Source organism: Ctenocephalides felis, unplaced genomic scaffold (genome assembly GCF_003426905.1).
Source record: "Ctenocephalides felis isolate EL2017-DRISC unplaced genomic scaffold, ASM342690v1 CF-g0.4_SCAFFOLD_03571, whole genome shotgun sequence".
Lineage (NCBI taxonomy): Eukaryota > Metazoa > Arthropoda > Insecta > Siphonaptera > Pulicidae > Ctenocephalides > Ctenocephalides felis.
This window is the reverse complement of record NW_020539725.1, coordinates 23,233,158-23,250,226: the sequence shown is the minus strand read 5'-3', so window position 1 is coordinate 23,250,226 and position 17,069 is coordinate 23,233,158. Positions and strand designations below refer to the sequence as shown.

The 17,069-nt window shown below is 28.7% G+C and overlaps 1 protein-coding gene across 1 annotated transcript in view; it reads right to left on the bottom strand.

Annotated features, from left to right (window-relative positions):
- Window positions 1–17,069, bottom strand: part of LOC113385812 — a 145,954-nt gene that overhangs the window by 17,193 nt on the left and 111,692 nt on the right. The gene's annotated exons all lie outside the window — the stretch shown is intronic.

Sequence of the window (17,069 nt, the reverse complement as noted above, 5' to 3'; positions counted from 1 at the left end):
TTTTTAAAGCGAATGACTGTTCATAAAATAGCGTTTCCCCTTTTCTCAGAATATAAAATCACCTAGCCATCTTGCATCATCATTTATTCTACGTTATCCGACGATTTACGGACAGACGACTCTCTGAATTCAGGACCGGCCGTGGTCCCGTGGTAAGAACGTGGGCTAGCAAATCCTAGTCCCGGGTTCGAATCCAACCTCGGTCGGTTCGGTATCAAAACAGCTTGATACCAAATTTTCACTTGAAATCATAGATTTCAAATATGATTTCAAGTGAAAATGGCTTTCGTGGGCAAAGCTGTTAGTGCAACACGCACTGGGAAGTAAAGAGGTACTAAGATGGTATCGCTTTGACATACAAAAAGGAAAGTCGAATTTGTATCCCTATAACACAGAAAAATGTAAAGGCTCTGACATCGCGCAACCATGATTGAGTGCATTTTCAACTCAAACCACGAACCTGCCTTGGAAGAAATAGCGTTCGAAAGAAAATGTAATAAACAGTAAAAATATGTAAAGAAAAAGTTAAATATATGTAGTATGTAAATAAAAAAAAAAAAAAAAGAAAAATAATTAGTAATAAACGTTTAAAAAAAAAAAAAAAAAAAAAAAATTCATAATACGAGATCTGATAAAGTATATCACATATGAGACTCATAAATATTAATACGTGCATAGATTTTCTAGGAATGTAGGACTAAAATGATATTGTCGAAGTAATGCAGAACAAATAGCCATAGCAGAAGTATTTTGGATATACAACTTTGGAGTTAACTAGTAACTAGTTAACCTGTTAACTATGTCGCACACATCGAACAGTGCGTCCAGTCTTGTATCGTCCAAATCGAGCCCATTTTTTTTATTATTTTGGATACCAATCAGAACTTAAGAGTCCTTTAAGTGATTAGGCTGATCTGACTATCAAGTACTACTTACTTGATAGAACTAGTCGGTTCTACAAATAGCAACCTAAACAGTAATTTTATTATTGTTAACGCATTAATGCAATTTTTGACCAAAATTATTGGACAACATTTATATTATTATTATTTTTAGTTCAATATGTGTTGAATTATGCCCTCGAAGTGATTTCTTCAATTTAATAGAAACATCAAAATTCCAAACATAAAGCGATTTGCAGTTGTAATGAATTCATTAAGGTCAATCGTTAAAAGCTAATATAATCACCCATCTAATACCATGTTTCATGTTTGTCTACATCTACCAGACGTCTACTCTATTTCCAGCAGTAAAAAAGCAGCATAAATCATTTATCTTGGCCCACTTTGAGCCATTGGAATTCATTGTAAGCAATACGCAATAAATCGAATGTATAAATCAATAACTTCCGATCGCATCTCACAATGTAATAAAAAGCTGAGGTGGGTCCTCCGTCGCCATTAACCGAAATCCGTTATTATTTATGATCGATAAACATATATATTGATCCCTGTTACAATGTTAATCGTTTTTCGCTTTAATATATCATTAAATAATAAATAATAAAAAATATTTAAATATAATGATATAATATGAATATAATTAAAAATAAAATAATAATAAAAAATTAATAAGCATGATTCCCAACTGATGTCTTTATAAGGGATATTAAATTTTCAACATCAGTTTAGGGTTGCTTGCTCCTCAGCAGTTTATAAAAAATGGTTTAGGCAATCACTTTGCAAAGTAATTAACGAGTCCATATCGAATTTCATCAAAAAGCATTTTGAAATTTTAATATCTGGTCCGGCGTTCTTTAGAAAACTTGGAAGATGAGTCGAAGGTCAAATACTTATTCACAATTTATTCCCAAACGATTCAGAATGACTTGAAACGTCGAGAAAACATAAAATTAAGGTACCATATTTTTTTTAGTCAAAACCGAGACGGCAATTTTTAGTTATAAAAATCCAAGATTCAGAAAAGGAATGACAGTCTTCTAAATAACAAAAGCGATTTAAAAATACAACTATTGGGGTGTATGGCATCGTGCCTTAAGGCAAATTGCAGGAACTTCCCGTACCGTAACGAAATGTTCGAGGAATACTGAATGTTTTCAAATAGATTATTATTAATATTGTAACATTGTCTAATATTTATAAGAATTATATAAACTGAATTGCAAAGTTGAAATTATTTGTTTAAAGTATATTAGAACTATAGTCAGAATTAAAAATAAAATCTAAATTATTTTCGATATACAAAAATATTTTGATATATATAAATTTTTATTATAAATATAATTTTTTTTTCCAAAATCAATTTTTTTTTAAAACAAGCTGAAAGTTCTTTGAATCATTTAAATTGGACGCTTAGTTCTCTCAAAAACTGCCATTTTTTGCACATTTAGCTCTGTATCTTCGAAATGGCTGAGCCTGCCTTTGCCAAAATTAATAAACACTTCTCCCAATCATTACTAATTGAATGTTTTTAGATCATTCAAATCGGATGCTCCGTTAACTCAAAAACTCGATTTCTATTTTCTGCAGCCTTTGCTCCGTATCTCCGTAACGGCTGGACCTGCTTTTGCCAAAAAATAATCAGCTCTCCTCCCTATCAATAGGAATTGAATGTTTTTTGAACCATTCAAATCGGTTGATCCGTGCGCCCGAAAACGTGACTGGAAATTTATATCCATACATACATACACACACACATACATCCATTTTTTCTGAGGTATGCCAAAATGTTCATAAAATTTCAAAACGTCGAGAAATATAAAAATTTTCAATTTCGATTTTCGGCCCATTACAATAACTTACCCTACGGGAAGTTGATAAAAAAAAACGTTGAATGAATCATTTTCAACTTAGGGTAGTTACAGTAATGGGCCGAAAATTGAAAATAAAAATTTCTGCATATCTTCACGTTTTGAAGGTTTCTGAACATTTTGGCATACCTCGAATGTGTGTGTGTCTTGTGTGTTCGCTTTTTTTCGTTCACGTTTTCGAGCTTGAATGGTTTAAAAAATATTTGATTCCTATTGATAGGGAGATGTGTTGATTCGTTTTTGGTAAAGGCAGGCCCAGCCGTTACGGAGATATAAGGCAAAAAGTGCAGAAAATAGAAATAGAGGTTTTCAGAGAAACATTCAATTTGTAATGATGGGAAAAAATTGTGTTTAGTTTTTGACAAAAGCAGGTCCTGCCGTTTTGGAGATACCGAGCTAATTGTGCAAAAAATGGCAGTTTTTGAAAAAACTAGGCATCTGATTTGAATGATTCAAAAAACTTTCTGCTTGTTTTGACAAAATACTTGCTTTTAAAAAAAAAACTATTTCAATTTTTTTTTCGATTTAAAAAAAAATTTTTTTGCATATCGAAAATAATGCAGATTTTAATTTTAGTTCTGGCTAAAGTTCTAAGGCTCACTTATATATTTTTAAATGAATAATTTTTACTTTGTAATTCAGTTTATATAATTCTGATAAATATTAGACAATGTTATAGTATTTATAATAATCTATTTCAAAACATTTAATATTCCTCGAACATTTTGTTACGGTACGGAAAGTTCCAGCAATTTGCCTTAAGGCACGATGCCATAAACAACTAGTTTAAATTATTGTTGCAGATTATTGCAGACTTTAGTAAGAACTTTATTATTCGATTATATGTAATACTTTTTATCAACGATACGGGACAAATATTGCTTTTGAAAAAATTTGGGACACAAGGTGCAAATTCGGGACTGTCCCGGCCAAACCGGGGCGTATGTTCAATTTAATAAAATTAGCAAATTGGTGTTTTTAGAGAAAACAAACTTATACTTTGGGACGTTGATAAATAAACATATTGGTGCACTAGGTAATAACAGTAAATTTTAAAACCGCAGACATCCAAGAATTAAAACCAAAGAGAACCGTGGCGTTCTAAATATACTGCTTCAAATGCAATATATATATATATATATATATATATATATATATATATATATGCAATATATATATATATATATATATATATATACTAGATGATCCGGCAGACATTGTCCTGTACCCATGTCTACAATTTTTTAATATGATATACTAATATTTACCGTTTACCTAAAAGTAATAATTATTGTTTTTTATTACTCTTCACGTCAAAATGCATATGCATTTATAATATGAGCGATGTTAAATGTAGAACTGCATTAAATAAAATGATGAGTCTCAATGCCCACACTATATTGGAAATTGAAGTCTTTTAAACGGTATAACATAACCATAACCATAACATAGCACTGGTACTTTATGTCGGATTAAATTAATTTAATTTTTTATTATTTAAGATATTGTATGTATTGATCTTTGTTATTATAAAGTGAAATTTTTATTAATTTTAAAAATATTGTGGAAAGATTAGTAAAACATGCAAAGAAATTATATATTAAAAAAAAAAACTATATTGAAAATTTGATATCCGAATCTTGTGTTAGAGCCCCTTAAAGCGTGCGCTTGTATTTTTCGCATGCATCGCATTTAAAGGTAGGACCGGCCCTGATTAATGCTTAATTTTATATTTAAAGTGAATTAATTTATCATATCATGTATTTTATATTATTGTCGTATACTGTATTTTATATTATTTTAATTTTTGGCACATCTTAGCTGCTTTTTGTCACATAATAATGTGGTCATTTCATTTTTCTTACTCATATTCACAAATTTATTATACATATTCTAATGTTGTCTAGGTTCATAAGAAAATTGAAATTTTTGGCAGATGATAGTTTTCATTTGTTTTTAATGCAAACTTTGACATGCCGTTTATCACATTTTTTTCCATTTATTTCTATAATATTACCAAACTTCAGAAAAATTTATCAAAATCCGAATAATCGTTTAGGAGTATACAGAAGAGTGCTTGTAATTTAATATGAACTTTATATAATAGCAATAAAACTCAAATTGATTCTACATTTTAGTTAGAAAACGTTTGTATATGAAAAAGAAAAGGGCTGTTTTTAGGGTTTTCCCAGAAATTATTCAAATTTTTCTCGCCGTAAGGACCATTCTTGGACTTCAACGAACATTTAAAAAAAAGACGTGACCAAATTGGTCCAGACGTTGTTGAGTTATGCGCTTACCAACACATTTTGCGATTCATTTTTATATAATATATATATATATATATATATATATATATATATATATATATATATGTTGAAAATGTTTAAATTTGATGTTGTAATGTATGATTGATTTCTTGGAGGGCGTAACATCAAGTAAAAAAAAAGAGTAAAGTAAAGATTTTTTTCAAAACATCTTTATTTTTCCATACGTTTCGACGTAAAATTCTACGTCATCTTCAGTGGTTTTTAATTATTCATATTATCACTAACACATATTAATATAACTTGTAAAAATTAATAATTATAGACAAGCACTAACTGTCAGTAATTTCTTTTTTTAATAAAAAGAATAAAAGAAAAAAAGTGATTAATGAATAAAATATTATACGTAATACACTTGTATCCGAGGCCAGTGCCAAACAGCTGAAGATGACGTAGAATTTTACGTCGAAACGTATGGAAAAATAAAGATGTTTTGAAAAAAATCTTTACTTCACTCTCTTTTTTTACTTGATGTTACGCCCTCCAAGAAATCAATCATATATATATATATATATATATATATATATATGTATCTGTGTGTGTATGATGTATATGTATATAATGTATAATCTATTTCTTCTGGTGCCCAACGGTAACTCATCAACCATGTATCCAACATATGCATCATTAGTGCAGTTCTGGCCCTGGCGCGCAATCAAAATTCATGAATGATGAAGAGGCGCGCACGTCTTCGGGAAACATCCTCCTGATTAAAATTTAATTCCGTAAAAAGAGAAACAAAGAATCTTCATATTACATCACGTGGATATGTGTGACCCAATTTCATACGTGCGGCGCGTTAGACTGTATTCACATGCATAACGGTTTAGAATCCGATAATCGTTGGATAATCTTATGTTATAGTACAGTTAAACCAAAATATTAGCAAGAAGGTAATTAGTTAATATTTATATATGTCATAAACTTGGTTCTATTATATTATATTTTCTGTGTTTTAAATGTTAAAATTTATTGATATCTTGGTCGTGCCAGGCTTAGATGTCCTGTGCTGTTGGATATTGGAAGCAGAAAGTGATTTGGCACCGTTCCATATAAAATCGCCATCTCCCTGATATTTAATCGATTTATGAAGTTATTTTATAGGCTTTTTAAAATAAACCGATATTCCAATTTTTAATATCCTAACTAATCATCTCAAGAGCCCATAGACACTTTTTGTCGCAACCATGATATCGGTTTGGCGGTTGTATTCACAATGGTTTAGACCAGTCGTTCTCAAAGTGGGCGATTGTAATACCCAAGGGGGCAATAAGAGGCCCATAACTAATTTTTTATACTCTCTTTTAGGTAGCGTTTTATTTGCTCTTACTGATATTTTTTTTTAATTTAGAATGTAAGGTTACATCAACTAATATTGCTCAATAAAATTATATTATTAAAATTAAAAAAAAGGTTTTTTTTAGAGATTATATGGGTATAAAAAATTTGGTAAAGGAGCGCTATAAAAATTTTTATCTTCAGGGGGCGTTGGAAGAAATAAGATTGAGAAACGCTGGTCTAGACTAGGGTTTGTCGGTTTTTATAAGCCGTTCTTTGAAGAAAATTATGAAATTCGAAAATCGTATATCAGAAATCAATTATTAACAGTTTGAACAAAATTTTGAAAATGACAAATGTAGTCAAATGTACCAGATTAGTGATAACACTGTTGCAAATTAATATGCGTTCTCTGCTTCTGCTTCTGCTTCGAAATTATCGAAAAAAATATTTTTATTTGCTTAATTTTTCTTTAAAACTAAAATTGTTTTAGTATGTTGTTTCTATTTATACAAACCCTTTTCTGAATTGTAAAAATATTTATACTCATGAATATATGAAAATTATGCATAAAAACAGTTTTTAAAGTTAATTAATTCTGGCTAACTATTATTTCTTTGTTTTACCAAATTGCATAAAAAATTATCAATAAAATTGTATAGTACATAATTTTAATTAAATGCTGCTTTTAATAACTCTTATTTTTCCATTATGGTTCGATTTACAGAATATTTGTACAAAAAAATAATTTCAAATCGATTAAAACCGTTTTTTTTTGGAAAAATTACTATTCGATAAAATGTTTTTTAAAATATCGATTTTTGTATAAATACTAAAATTACAAAACTGTACTGCAAATTATACGCCACATATATAAAGGCGATGACCCGCTGCGAAAAACATAATTATAAACTTTGACTATTGTTTTTTGATTAATTTATTAATTTACTTTTTATTATATTAATATATCATTTATAATTATTTTACTTTACTTCTAAAATTTTTTTTGTTTAAATTTCGATCATACAAAAATATTTATCAGAATCAAGCTATTTTGAACATGAAATTGTTAAAAATCATTTCATTCATTGGACAATTTTAATTTAAGAAGGTAATTCAGTTTATGTAATATTTTTGTTTTCATACATTTCTTCTATATATGGGATCTTAAAAGTGCAGTGGAAAAACTTAAAACCTACTAGGTAATTTCTTACTCCTTGAGCTTATAATTCGGTAATTCTTTATATATTTATCGTCAAGAGTTTATAATTATATGAGAATGAATTTTATTCAAAATATAAGTGTTCGAATTACATTTCTACTTATTATGTTTTATAAATTGTATATAAAGTCAAACATGCAACTATTATTATATATGAATTTTCAAGACTTTTATAGCGAATCGACTCTAGAATACAATTTGCGCCTCCAATTGTTCGACTTTATTACTGAAACCTATTTTTAGGCACTTTACGTGATATTTGAATAATATTTTCTCAATTAGAATTCATACAGCGTATGTATTTATATAAATATTTATTCCATTAAGAAAACGTCACCCAAAAATTGAACGGTTTTAGCAGAGTCTAATTATTCTTTGGTGTGTTAATATATCTTCAAGCTTGTTGAGATAGAAGTGAAATATTAAACTACATGTAATAAAACTAAAGCAATTCACCGTTACTAGATCGTTAAACTGTACTAAGAAGACTTTTATTATCTAATTACTGTTTTTCGACAGTTCAAGTCACTTGGAATCGTTTGAATTGAAAGCAGTATGAGAGTCTCTGTATATGAACATATACACTAATTTGATTTGATTTTTTTTTGATGAATTGATCAGCCGAGCCTAATTCTTATGAGTTTATATTTAAATGTTTAATTATATGTTATATAAAAAATTCTAATCGATTTTAAGTTTTTTTTATTATTATCTCTTTTATTTGCAATTGTCCAGTTATGGACATTTAATAAATTTGATGAATTTACAATAGTCGGCCGAAAAGGGACATTGTATACTAAAAGGGCATGTTGTAAAAACAACTCAGTAGCTGTTTAAGATAGCTATCGTTTTTGATAAAAGGATCAGTCACGTTCAGAAATTACTATTTCAAACTTGAAAATTTATAATCTTCAAAAGCATAAGTTGGATCATTCAATAGTAATTAATAACGATTCTTCTAACTCAATTATCATAATATTTAAAATTTAATGAATTTGCTTCAGCATATTATCGTTGAAATATTTTTTAGATAATCAAAAATAGTTTTCTAAGTCTGATTTTTTATGGTAAACTGGATTACCTTTATATTATATATCAATAAGAAGTTAATGAATCTTGGCAAAATACTAAGCAGACACACCTCGTTTAAATACCTTGATCAATAAGACTTAAGTTTTATGTCACCCCCGTCGTACTTTCATTTTGAACTGAAGATGTACTGCATATAGTTAGAAAGTACATGGCATCATATAATAGAACATACTATATCAAATATGTATATTGTTATTGCTGGGACCCCATAATAATGAGGATATAACTTATGGATAGTGGGAATATTTTAGCATGCATATAACTTTGTTGGAAAGCAAAGTAAACTTATGGCTAGTAAGAGCAATATACAATTTTTTTTTTTAATTCAATTAAATATATAGATCAATTTATAATCAATACTATTTATAGATCAATAGATCAATAGATCATTGATATGTTACTTAAAAATGTTTAGAAATTTTATGTCAAGATAAGTATAAACTTTGTTTATTCACCTTGAGACTTTTCAATAATAGTAAAATTTTTGTTTGAAATCAATATTTCCAATGGGAATCTAATGAGACATCGGTCACAATTCCGTTAAGGTTACCCACCATGATTATGATTTATTTCCTAGTACGCGAATCATCTAAAATTAGTTGGAATTATGCCTCAGGACAAGTTGCATAAACTTTTCTATGTATGTAAATAACAGATAAGAACTGAGAATAGAGCTTTTGCTTTTAAAATTGTGACGATAGAAGATTTTTGTATAAATTTTATATCTGTAACAATTTGTTAATAGGCAGGCACTGCGTTATATCAATAAGATTCCAATTAATTGCTATCAAAATTTGAATTTCTTTGATAAATAGTTCTTACAAAGTAACATGTTGCATCTTTCAATATTGATGCATCTGAGTCAGCGTGGGCGAAATGCCGAGTGACATAACGGAGTTTTCTTTAAGTCGATACAACGATAAAACTGCATAATAAGGAGGCAATGAAGACATTACAGATGCCATTGGAAGTAGACTATATGCAAATAAATCGGATTGGACGATGATGAAAAGGAATTAAGCATCAGTTGAACCATTTCCTAGTACTAACTAATGGATTTTACCAGCTCATTTTTGAAAATTTTACAACTTAAGCTTTGATTTTTTTTTCACAAGTTCACCAAGTTTATCGTAATTAACTCTGAACTAAACTTACTTTTTGATGATGAATTAGATTGCATTTATATATCTAGAAATGTATGCAACTTGGATTGACTTAAGGTAGATCGAATTAGAAAATCATAAAACGATTTCAAATGTATACCCCAGTCAATGGAGCGTTTTAGGTCTGAATTTTTGTGCTCCGATTTGCATGAAATTTTGGAATTAGGTTTATCTTACCCTCAAGTTTAAAAGTGAAAATAATTTGGACAACGCCACCACCGCCCGGAGGGTTTGCGAATCCTTGAAGAACTTGAGGGTTTTTAATATCAAAGGATATAATTAAAAGGTATTTTTTTTATACATTTACCTCGCAATAAAATCAGTTTCAACTCTGTGAAAACCCTAAAACTTTTCAAACAACCTCTAAGTTAAAAAAATCATCCGGCATCCATAAAATTTTCGCCCTCAGAAATAATAAATTTATCAAGATTTGAGACAAGTGTTTCGGTTACGATTTGTAACCGACGTAGTATAAAGAGTCAAATTAGCCCTACAGCTTATAGGACTCTTAAAATCTTATTATAGGACTGTGAAGATATGAAAAATTACTACTATAATTCTTTTTCAACTACTCTTCATGAAAGCAATAAAATTGCTTACTTTCGTAAATGATAGTTTTGCAAAATAAATATATCTGCTATGTTGTTCTTTACTTAGTTTGATTATAATGAATGAAAAAAAAAATTAATTGGTAAAATAATTTTTCGGATTATTTACCAATATTCAAAGAGCTTTGGCATTTATAAAATTACTATTATAACTATTAGTTTATTATTGGTGTTACTTTTTTTCTAAACACGATCAACAAGTATAAAAAGCTCTTCTATAAAGTTTATGGTAGCAATGGATATTGAAATAAAATATTAAGTAGAATAATGCACTTACACATAATTTTTGTAATAAAGATAAATTATCTATGGTCTTCGACATTGGACTCAAACAAGTGAACTCTGAATAATTATTTTTTCTTTTATTATATCATTTTTTCTTTCTTTACATTTATGTAATAATAGCATGTAATATTTAAATAGCATAACATATAAGATTTAAAAAAATCTATGATTTTTGAATTCTAATAAAAATTTAAAATTCGTTTTTATTTTATTTTTATTTAATGCATTTAATGGACCTGTATCTGAAAAATGCATGTAGGTTAAGTAAATGGTTCATCAAATAATTTGGGCAGAATTTTTAAATGAAAACCGTTATGTTTTTTTATACATTTTTAGTAGTAAAGAATTTAATTATTATAACTCGTCATTGATACGTGTATCTATAATTCCATTAGGAAATAAAAATACTAAAACGGTTCTCCTTCCTCAATGAGTATCACGCGTAACCTCTATTGATAGGCTTAAACTAATATTACAAAAAATATGAAGAGAATGTGTTGAATTATTAATCACAGTTTCTTAATCTGTTGATTCTTTACTTACATAATTAAATTACGATAAAACATAAATTTGATATAATTGGATGTTGTTCCATATACATCTAAAAATCTTGTCAATTTTCATTTAACCGATTTTAAATTTAATATGGTCAAAATAATTATAATAATCACGTGGTCAAGATAATTACAATTGCCATCAGTGTTGCCATTGACATGCCAAAGACAATTTGTGAAATAAGCATGGCATTGAAAAAAATAACTATCATTAATATAAATTTACATATAAATACTCCATCCATTTTCATTTGTATGAAGTAAATTTACATGCTAGCTTTGTCATCTTTGATTTATGGTCTTAAGAAACTCTTCATTATGCGTATTACGAAACACGCCACAACATTCTTAGATTATCGCCACAAAACTACAGTTAGTTTTAATTGAATAAACTTTTCAATGTCAGCTGATCATAATATACATCTCTTTGTTATATCACATGTGTTGCTTTTATGTATAGATTAACAAATAGCAGACCAAACCATATTTCAAATGATTACTATTATATAGGTTAAGTAAAGCATTGTGAGCAATTTTTCCTAAATATCTGCAAGATGTCGTATTGACGCATTTGGTCTTACTAGTTTACTTCTCGTAGGGCAAGTTATAGTAATCGCAAAAAATCGAAATTGAATATTTCTATATATCTTTACGTTTCAGAGGTTTCTGAATATTTTGGCATACCTTAGAAAAAATGTGTGTATGTGTGTGTGCGTTTGTGTGTATGTGTTCGGATACAAATTTTCGTCGACGATTTCGGGAACACGAATGAAGCGATTCGAATAATTCAAAAAACATTCGATTCGTATTAATGAGAAGTGCTGATTAGTTTTTGGCAAAGACAGGTCTAGCCGTTCCGAAGATATGGGGCAAAAAGTGCTAAAAACAGTAACTTAATTTTTAAGAGAATGGAGCGTCTGATTTGAATAAACATTTTACTTAACAAGATGAACAACTGATCAAATTTTCATGAAGCGGTTTCGGAGATCTAGTAAAAAAAAGTAAAAAAAAAAATACCATCTGGCGGTCAAAAATGATCATTAGACATATGCACATCAAATTATCAGAAATTTTATAGAGATTTTAACAGTAAGTATATTTTATAATAATTTCAATAAGGATATTTCGTCTCTATGCAGTTGAAGCAGTACGATTGCTTTGAAAAAAAGTTCAGAATTTCCAAAATATTTCAAAATAAATTTTTCTTTAAAAAGTCTTTTTTTTTCAAAAAAAGTAGATTTTTGTCAAAAATTTATAGTTTCTCAAAAATCTAAATTTTTCAGAGTAATTTTTATTTCGAAAATGTTAATCTTTTTTAAAAAAAAAAATTTGTTACGGGAAGTTCCAGCAATTTGCCTTAAGGCACGATGCCATGGGCCCCACTAGTTTCAATTTTAAGAACGTTTTTTCTAATTTTTAAATATTACGAAGAACGCTTTGTTTCAGCATCACAAACTTTAGGCGATCAAAAACTTTGCACTTTTCTACTAATTCTAAACAAATGGCTTAATGTTTCGAGTTTTATCAAAAGACATTTAAATTTTTGGAATCGGTGCCGATGTTTTTGGGAAAACGTCGACGGATGGTCAACGGTGCGTACTCACATACCTTTTCTAATTTTGGTATCATACGATGCAGAATAACTAGAAACGTCAAGAAAACATAATATAAGCAAATCAATTTTTTTGGCGAACACAAACTTTTCCGTCAAGAATTTAAGGGGGTATTCTAGTGTAGAAATTCAAAAAAATCGATTTTTTTTTATTTCATATTTTTAAAGTTTAACTATCTGAGAATATGGGTACGAGAAGGTTTTAGAAAATTTGAGTTATTGCAAATTTCCAAATTCCAATTTTTACTATTTTTTAAAAAATCGAGAAACTCAAAAAAACAGTAAAAACACACTTTTTTTTCAAACAGTCGACAATTTGTAAATACATTTTTTTTTACTCATCGCTGCTCGGACGATTGCGACATCATTGTTGATTAATAATCTTTTTAGTTTTTGCATTTCCGATGGCTAGGAGGGCTGAAATCATGTCGAGACTGAGGTGCCAATTTTTTGAGACCACCTACTTCATCAGATGCCAGTTTCCACAATTTTCCTCTTTTTTATTTTTTTATTTTTGCTTTATATTTTAATAATATTAATAAACAAGTGGTAAAAAATGGATAGTAAAAACATTCATTGCTTTCTTTTACGACACTTTAAAAGTGACCTAAAATTCATCGCTCTACACTAGAATACCCCCTTAATAAGAAAAGTCAAATACGGTCACTAAATTAGAAGTGCAACTTTAATTATTAAAGTTGCAATTTCCCCATGTCATCATAAGGAACTGTAATTAAAATATTACCATATAACAATAGTTCAGCCAATAATGCAATGTGTGATTACCACCGTATTTTGTCCACAATACCTATATATTGCTGTCAATCATGACACACAATTCTTATAATAGGATTACATATTTTATTGTGTCATAGTCTTTGATGTCATGTCGAAATGAAATATGCATGGTATTATTTTTGGTCGGTCGCGTGATCGTGGCACGCGAATCGAAGACTTATCCGCTATTGTCGGCGTTGTCAATCATCTCTAAGAGAGTATTGTCTCTATCTAAGATCTGACAGAGTTTAATTTTACAAAAGGTTAAATGTAGATGGTTACTGATGTAATTCATCTATGAATGAGTAACTTGCGAAATTTGACCTTTGATATGATTGATTTGAATCTTGTTTTCATAATTGTTGTTCACGCTGTACTTACTCTGCTGCAGATCAGTGTTTCAAATAATCCCGAAACTAATAGGTACATACTTCATATTTTATACATGCATGTTTTTTTTCACTTGTCTTTACCAGAAAACACTAGCGTAGCAAAATTTATCAAAATAAAATGGGTGCGTTGAAAATACCTAATGTTAAGGTCATAGGTGACCATATTTTTTTAAGTCAAATCCGGAACGGCAATTATTAGTTAGGGTAATACGGGACGTCGGGAATGGGGAGGGGGGTGTTAGTCGTTTATATAACAAATGCTATTCAAGGATAGAATAAAAAAAACAGTTTTTCAAAATTAACCTTTTTTTCAATCAGAATTGCAGTCTTTTAGTAAGACCTTTATCCTTCGACTATATGCAATACTTCTTTAACTATGATATTATAATATATATTATATTTTTCGATATGTAAGTTCTATTCAATTTTCTTCATAATTAATTTGAAAAAAAAATAGCATCTGTGTGCTTGTTTACTTAATTTCTGGTAACTATTAATTTTCGAAAAACCGGGACAATCCGGGACAAAAAATCAAAATCCGGGACAAATATTGTCTTAAGGAAAACCCGGGACACAAGGTGGAAATCCGGGGCTGTCCCAGCCAAACCGGAACGTATGGTCACCTTACTAATGTACAACTTACATTTCTTTGAGACTTCTTTTACCGTAAAAGACTAGTAAGAAAATTCAGGTATGTTTTTCGATAATTGGGTCATTAGTTTTGTTAGTTTTTTACAGATGAACAAAATAGCAACCCAATAATTATTCTTTTTATTAATTATGACAATTTTTCACATACAAGGAATTAGTATTTTGACATCAATTTTTGGCGGCATTGTCCCGAAAGATTATTTTTATTTATAAATATAATAACGTATAGTATTTTGGACCTATATCTCTATATCAATAAAAATCAATACTGCTTGATATCAAGTGGCGCGACCCAGGCTAGGCGAGCTTTAAACTCTGAACATTGTGATTGAAATCTACTGCGATACTATACTATATCCTTAATTATTTATACATTTTAATTTTTTATTTTGTAAAATTGCTCTATATTCATATAATTAGGCATAAATATCTGCTTTACTCTCGTGTCGAGATGATTTATATTTTGATTAAAAATTAACAGCATTAATAAATAATATATGGTTTTATGATCCTATCTCATTCATAATGATTACTAATTTTTATTGATGAATATTGTTGCTTATTTTTCGCAAAAAATTTACAAAAAAGTAAAGAAATCATTATAAAAAATGATTTGAATTAACTAGATGCAGTTTTGAAGTGCTATTTAACTGAAGATTTTCTGCATTTAGATACATCTTATCTAAACAACCATTTGCAGAGTTTCTTTTAACTTCGAATGCTTTGTAAACTTCTTTCAGTCAAGTAATATTTTTTTGTACAGATCATTTGTAATTAAGTCATTTGTATTAAAATTAATATTGCAGAAGTATTTCCAACTAAGACATTTTTTGTGTTTTAGATTGATTCAACTTTTAAGTTCTCACTTATTGTTATTTCTATTCTGCATTTCATTATATTCTTTTGCAACATTTCAATAGTATTATATAACATTGCAATACGCATGTGTTATATGCACCGGAGAAAATATTTCAGAGGAGAATCTCTGTATAAATCGTACATATTTAATAATTTGTATAGCTTAATTATATATATATATATATATATATATATATATATATATAAATCGCAGGATTACGAATCCTTCCCTTACAATGCAAAATAAATGACTCCACCTATTCCATTATTATTTACAATGCATTTTAATTTTAATATTATAGATAATACAGGCCACGTGTTGCCTAATTGATCTGACTCCAAGTGTTATAATTATTAGGTTTCATTCCGGGTGAACTCTTCGAGGAGAACGGTATTCAATACTACCGTTTTCTCTAATTTATTCACGGAATAGATGTTCAAAGCAGATATGGAATGTTCTTCAAAAAAATAGTTCTTACTTGATATCAACAATATTTGATTAAATCATCTATTTAGTTTTCCTAATAGCTCAATTATCTTGTTGCATAAAACTAATTCGAAGAATCTGTTAATGAGAACAATTGTCGGCAAATATGTTAATTGAATATAGTTTTACTTCAAGATGCGATGCAAATGACGAAAAAATTGTATAAACACTAAAATTCGAAAGCGTACTTATACAGATGTCCTATCTCCGTGTGATGAATTATTATTACCTTTTTTGTAAAAAGACTGACTTTTTATTGGTGCAGCAATGTCCTATCAGGGTTATTTTCACTTGTAAAAATATTGTTATCTATATTTCTAAATGAAAATCGTCGTCACCATTGATTAACAACACGCTGATCGTAGCGGGATCGAACCCGGGACCTCTGATTCAGACCCATCAGTCGTTCTAGCCACCTACGAGCGAGCCCATTAAGAATCTAAAGATCTTATTTTATATATTTATAAGCTTTAATTCAATTTAAAATTACATTAAAAGAACTTATGTTTTATTATCTTTTTCATACAATTAAATATTTTATGTCGGATTTTATAATGCATCCATTTTATGGTTTAATGATTATCTATACTCCTTGTTACAGCACCAATTTTGTGAAACTTACAATCAGAGCAAATTTAGAAAAAGTGATATTGTATAAAATGTAAGTTTATGGTTAGGCTTCCAAAAATCGTAATTAAAATTTAGATAAAATGGAATCTTAAATTTTTTATATATGTATGTTGCTTCCATTTTGTTTCATATAGTTACAGACGTAAACGTAATATGAGGTTGCTTAGGGGACGTTCATTAATCGCGCGAACAATTTCTAAGGAATTTTGGATTCCTCCTTGCCCTTGGTGATACGTGGTGATATTTAAAACTACATCCCCTTTCTCAGAAAACATCATGTGTATTTTGAATACCTAAAAAATCGTATTTTTAAAAATTTTTTTTTGAAAATTTTAGATTTTATTTAAATTGAGGTAAACAATA